The sequence below is a fragment of the Onychomys torridus genome, chromosome 20 (assembly GCF_903995425.1).
Source record: "Onychomys torridus chromosome 20, mOncTor1.1, whole genome shotgun sequence".
In the NCBI taxonomy this organism is placed as follows: domain Eukaryota; kingdom Metazoa; phylum Chordata; class Mammalia; order Rodentia; family Cricetidae; genus Onychomys; species Onychomys torridus.
Genome location: NC_050462.1, coordinates 15,425,780 through 15,432,168, shown reverse-complemented (window position 1 = coordinate 15,432,168; position 6,389 = coordinate 15,425,780). Strand labels below are relative to the sequence as shown.

At 43.2% G+C, this 6,389-nt stretch overlaps 1 pseudogene; it reads left to right on the top strand.

Moving 5' to 3' along the window:
- Window positions 1-4,200: 4,200 nt before the first annotated feature.
- Window positions 4,201-6,028, top strand: LOC118570778 (annotated as a pseudogene).
- Window positions 6,029-6,389: the final 361 nt, after the last annotated feature.

The following is a 6,389-nucleotide window of genomic DNA, read 5'->3' as shown; positions in this document are numbered from 1 at the left end:
CAGATGTACAGGATTTGATCATGGAACTCATTGTTTTGCATACTTGCTATATTCCAGTTTAAAAGGCAGAGGAGGGAGGGCTGGCAACCTGACTAGGCTTGCAACCCAGTTTGTCCGTGGGACTGCGGGCATGCTTTACCTTCCTGGGCCTCGGCTTTTGCAATCTGTTAAATGGCGACAATAATAACAGCAACTAACCCATAGGATTATAATGGGAACAAGTTTGTACACATAAAGCCCTTAAAAATCATGTCTGACATATCTGGAACTTTCCCCATTAACATTTAGCTATGATTGACTTCCTGTTTTAGAGAAAGGCCACTAGAAAAATGTATAACAACAGAATGTGTTAAATAACACGTCTCATTGGCCCTGAAATTGTCTAGATGCCAGTAAAGGTGTCTCCACTGTATTTTTGGAAATTTAATTTTATTCTATTTCTTCAAAACCAAGAGATGAAGTACAATGAAGTGGAAGACTGTTCTGAGAGGGAATGGCTAACAGAGGTGACAGGTGGGGACAAGAGGAAGAGACCCCGGAGCAGTGAAATCTGAGGATGCCTTGGGCAAAGGGTTTGTTTGAGGAGGTGGGAATAACAAGGGGTTATGCAAAGGTTGGCCTGTGTGGCTGGAAGTTTCTCTTATCCTGCCCCCGCCCTGCATTGGGGACAAATCTCTTCCACTTGCTGTCGGCAGCTGCTTATAAAACAATCACTCAGAGACTTATATTAATTACCAACTGTATGGCCTATGGGTCAGGCTTTTTGCTAACTGTCTCTTATAACTTAACCCATTTCTATTAATCTATATGTTGCCACATGGTCATGGCATTACCGGACTGCTGGCATCTTGTTGCTCCTTGAGCTGCAGGGCTGGTGTCTCCCCCAAATCCATCCTTCTTCACCTCGTCTTCAGTCTGAATGTCCCACCTAATCTTATCCTGCCCTGCCATAGGCCAATGCAGCTTTATTTATCAACCAATCAGAGCAACACATATTCACAGCGTACAGAAAAGGCATCCCACAGCCGGCCTGAGCAATTGAGAAAGTTGTGCCCCCCCAAACGGTGGCAGAACTGGGGGCCAGAATTGAAACATAATTTCCATTCTCCAGGAATCTCATGATTCCTTCTGAAACTGTGGAATGAATTTGGCAGGTCACAGCCAGTGTCTGTGAAATACAGAAAGAGAGGTCAGAAGCAGGTGGACACAAGGGAGGATGTAAGACAGCACCAGAGTGTACGTAGTAAGTACAAACATTGTTTTGTGGAATTCTGATTTCAGTTCAGGGAGTAGAGATAGAGGCGTCATGGACTGTGAGGTAAAGTGAATTTCTTTCTATTGGTATTACAACAAATGTTTGAAAACTGAAGCACTAAAAGTAAGAGGAGAGTAGGTCCTGGCTGAAACATAGATGCAGACCACACATTTAAAGTGACATGTTTTGTATTAACAAGCGTTATCTGTTGCCTCACTGCTGTGACAGAATGCCTGGTCTGGCTTCTGTCTTGAGGGCATGCAGTCCATGATGGTGGTGGAGAATCTGAGGCATGCAGTCCATGATGGTGGTGGAGAATCTGAGGCATGCAGTCCATGATGGTGGTGGAGAATCTGAGGCATGCAGTCCATGATGGTGGTGGAGAATCTGAGGCATGCAGTCCATGATGGTGGTGGGAGTGAGAGGCATGCAGTCCATGATGATGGTGGAGAATCTGAGGCATGCAGTCCATGATGGTGGTGGGAGTGAGAGGCAGGCAGTCCATGATGGTGGTGGAGTGAGAGGCAGGCAGTCCATGATGGTGATGGGGAATCTGAGGCATGCAGTCCATGATGGTGGTGGGAGTGAGAGGTACGCAGTCCTATGGTATCACAGTCAGAAAGTAAAGAGAGATGAATGCTAGCATTCAGCGTGCTGTCTCCTCTGTCTCTATTTTAGGCCAGGACTCCAGCTCTTGGTTTCACTACATTCTCTACGACCTTTCTGGAAACACCCTCACGGGCATGCACAGAGGTGTGTTTCCTGAACTGGTCTAAATCCAGTCAAGCTGACAACAAAGATTTATCACCACAACAAGTAAAGACCCCCTCTCTGTCTACTCGGTATAGGCTCTCAGACATAGACCTTTAGACCTTTAGCCTTTAGACCCTTACAGACGTTTCTGCTTCTCTATGTCTTCTAGCCTCGAGACTGCTTCCCTACCCTCACCCTGTGCCTTTCCTGGACTCAGCCATTTTGCCCTAAATGCAGCTCCTGTCCCTCCCTCCCACATCCAGATGTCATGCCCTAAGCCTGGTCTTCACTGGTATAAGAGCCAGCTGAAAACTCCACACAGGATGCCTGATCACCTCCGGGAAGTCAAGCGGTCCCCTTATGTCTTTGTATTACTGACAGTATAAATGACTGTAGTTAAGCTGTGAGCAAGTCGTACTCCATGGCACTCACATAACTCAAGCCATCTTGGGACCTGACTGAGCAGTTTGATTTCACACTCAGATCAAGACTCAGGTGGAGGAGAGGATCCCACATAGCAAGCTCCCTTCTCGCTTCCTCATAGAGACCCAGGGTGACAAAGGAATGCCTGCCTGTGTTTTCAGGGGATTGACTACTGAAGGTGAGCTCTAGAAATCCACAAGGACATGTCAGAAAGCTCTAAGCCACAGAGATGGTGATCTATAGACACAGTGCACTGCAGCAGAGACCCTGGCTTCCTACTCTTACATCTCCAGACACAGGGAAGCAGGAAAGTCCAGGCCCTTGCCATCAGCACCAAAGGATGCTACAGTTCCCACAGACTTGAAACCCCATCTGTCTGCACAACTGCTTTGCTCCACAGGAGGAACACAGTGAGTCTCCAATGGCCAGAGCTCATTTTGCTATAGCACAGCGCCATATTAATGGCACAGAACCATTGTTAGATTCCATCTTGCCTCAAGATCAGTAGGTAGACCCTTCATCACAGCAGCTGCCATCAGAATCCCAGCACCATCCACACTCTCCTCATGCAGCCCAATGACATGGCCCTCTGCAAAGCACAGCCTCGGGCTCATGGTTTCCACTGTGTCTCTGGGGTCAAGGACAGGTGGCTTCCACAGCAGGTGTCTCTGGCATTTGCAAAACTATGGTACAACAGGATGGTGCTGCTATAAAACTGTACAGATGAATGAAACAGCATGGAGTACCCAGAAATTAATCTGCATACATATGGCCAAGGGATTTTCAACAAAGGTACCAAGAAGACACATGGAAGAAAGGGCAGTCTCTTGGATAAGTAACAGTGGGGCACTAAATATACATACACAAGAGAATGAAACCTGATTACTACTCCTCTGCATATACTGTTGTGCGATATTTTGATCATATTCTGACAATAAAGTTTGCTTTGAATCAGAGGGCAGAGCTAGCTACTAGCTCACCAAAATTAACCATAGAGGTTTTGGAGGACTGAGGACAGCTAGAGAGACAGGAAGTAGTAGGGTAGGGCTTAGAGAGGATCTCAGCCCTTTTGGATGGAGGAATGGAAGAGATAAGAGGTTCCTGTTCGCTTCCCTGTCACTTCTCTGATCATTTAGGTTCTTACCCTGATATCTGACTCCCAATTTTTAAAAATAATGATTAGATAAATGCAACAATATTTTAAAAAAAGAACACAACTCAAAATGGATTAAAGACTATTAGATCAAGACTAAGAAGCCCCTAGAAAACACGGGGGAAATGCTGTAAGCCATAAGCACAGGAGCAGGACGCCCCCCCCTCCCCATCACATGTGCAATTAAAGCGAGAATATGCAAATGGAATTGCATCCAACAGAGAAGCTTCTGCTCCATAAACAAAATCATGAGTAGAATGAAGAGACAAGTGGGAACAGGAGAAAATATCAGCAAACCATCCACCCAGGAAAAGATCAATATTCAGAATATATAATTATCTGATTTAAACGCTGGGCAAGTGATCTCAATCTCATTCGTGTTTCAAAAGAAGACATAGAAATAGGCAAGAAGAACATGAAAGAAAAATACTCATTATCACTAGGCATCAGGAAAATGCAAATCAAGGCCACTGTGATGTACTAATTTCACCCTAATTAGAACTGCTATTATCAAAAAGTCAAGACCAAAAATAATAATAACAAATGCTGGTAGAGAGAGAGGGGGGGTGGCAGCTGGTATGCACTGTTGGTGGGAATGTACATTAGTATAGTCATTATGGCACACAGTGTGGAGGTTCTTCACAAAACTGAATATAGCCTACTGTGTGACTCAGCCAACCCATTAGTGGTCATTTACCCAAAGGAAATGAAGTCGGTAAGTCTAAGAGATCTTTGGGCTCACAAGTTAATTGTAGATCTATCCATACTAGCCAAAATATGGAATTTTCCAAAGTGTCTATCAACAGACGAACAAATAAGACAGGGTAAGTATACACCATATGTATATACATTTTTAAAATTAAATATTTTGATTTGCAGCAATATGGATGGAATCAGAGGGCATCACGTTTAGTGAAATAAGCCAGGCAACGAAGATGAGTGCTGAGTGGTGGAGGCTAAAAAAAACAAGATGACTATGTAGAAAAAGAGAATTATTATTAGACAGGGAGTGAGAGAAGGCAGAGGGAAGATGGAGAGAGTCTAGGTAGCATTACCAGCACACAGCTAGATGGGAGGGATCAAATCTGGTGCACAGTAGGGTACCATAGTCTACAAATTATATTTCAAAGGAACTAGAAGTGTTTGAAGAGGTAGAAATGATAATTACCCTGATTTGATTAGTATAAACTGCATAGTATGTCAAATTCTATACTCTACAAATATGTATTATAAAATAGTATATCCATATGTATAATATATTTGGATATAATATATATGGATGTAATACATATATCCACTTAAATAGACTTCAGTAAAAAGGAGTATGGTGGGAGTGGATTCTAAATGAAGGTCTTTCTTTCAGATTGAGAGGGGTAAAAGAAAGTAGATCTAACTCCCTTTCTGTTTGAAGTGACCAGTAATAAGCATTAGGTCAGACTCAAATTAGCACCATTTCAAAATGTTTACCTACATGTAGTTTTACAGCAGAACATGGGAGCAAACACCTGCTCAAGTCTGAGAGGCCCCTTCTCTGGAAACATCAAATGTGGCCAGGGCAATGTATGAAGTGACTCAGAGAAAGATATTTGGTTTGGTACCAACTGCATGATTCAAGCTACACAAGCCTGTGTGTGTATTGTCAATTCAATGTAAAAAAGCAACTGGAACTCATTGGTAAATATCACATGGGAGCTCCCAGAGGGAGAGAAAGAAGAGCTCATCACCATGGTAAAGTAGAAGTCAGTTTGCCTTGAAGATAGTAATAGTCTGTGTGCTGAAGCAGCAGTTGTTAGGTCCTGAAGGATGAAGATTTGAAAGCAATGCAGGCCGTGGCTGAACGCCTGAATGTAGTCAGAAGGTTTCTTGGGTCCCACCTGCACCCCCCCCCCAGTGTACCTGCAGCCACTTATAAAATAATCACTCAGAGGCTTATATTAATTATAATAACTGCTCGGTCATTAGCTCAGGCTTATTACTGACTAGCTCTTACATTTAAATTAACCCATAATTCTTATCTATGTTTAGCCACATGACTTGGTACCTTTTCTCAGTTCTGCCTTGTCATCTTGTTTCCTCTGTGTCTGGCTGGTGACTCCTGACTCAGCCCTTCCTCTTCCCAGAATTCTCCTAGTCTGCTTATCCCACCTGTACTTCCTGCCTGGCTACTGGCCAATCATCATTTTATTAAACCAGTATACAAGAGCATTATCCCATAGCACCTGAAGTTCATTACCAGGACTGTGATGGCCCAGGATGGGAACGTGGAAGGTGTGTACAGAACCAGGAACAGAATCCTCACTGCTGATGGACTTACTGAAATAATAAAGGAACCATCGCCAGTGGAAGAGCTATGAAACATGCCAGAGGATCGACACCATGGAAATGGCTTGGAAAATTAACTTCTTGATGCAAAAAAACAGGCAGATCCACAGCAAAGTTGCTAAGGCCTATGAATAGAAGGTCCACATTAATTCTATGTCTAACTCTTTATCCAACCCCAATTTCTGTTACCTTTCTATACAATAAACTCAATCACACGTGAGAAAAAATATAAGAAAAGAAAATGGTGAATGAAGTACTGGTGTTTGGGCTGCATGTAGTAGTACGTGTCTATGAGCCTCATACTTGAGAGGCTGAAGCAGCAGGATGATGAATTTGATGCTAGCCTGAGCTACACCGTGAGACTTGTCAAAAAACAAAACAAAACAAAACAAAACAAAACAAAACAAAAAACAAAAAAAAACCCCACAAAACTAAACCATTAGCAGATTCAAAAATAATTTACTAGAATTCTCTCAAGACTAA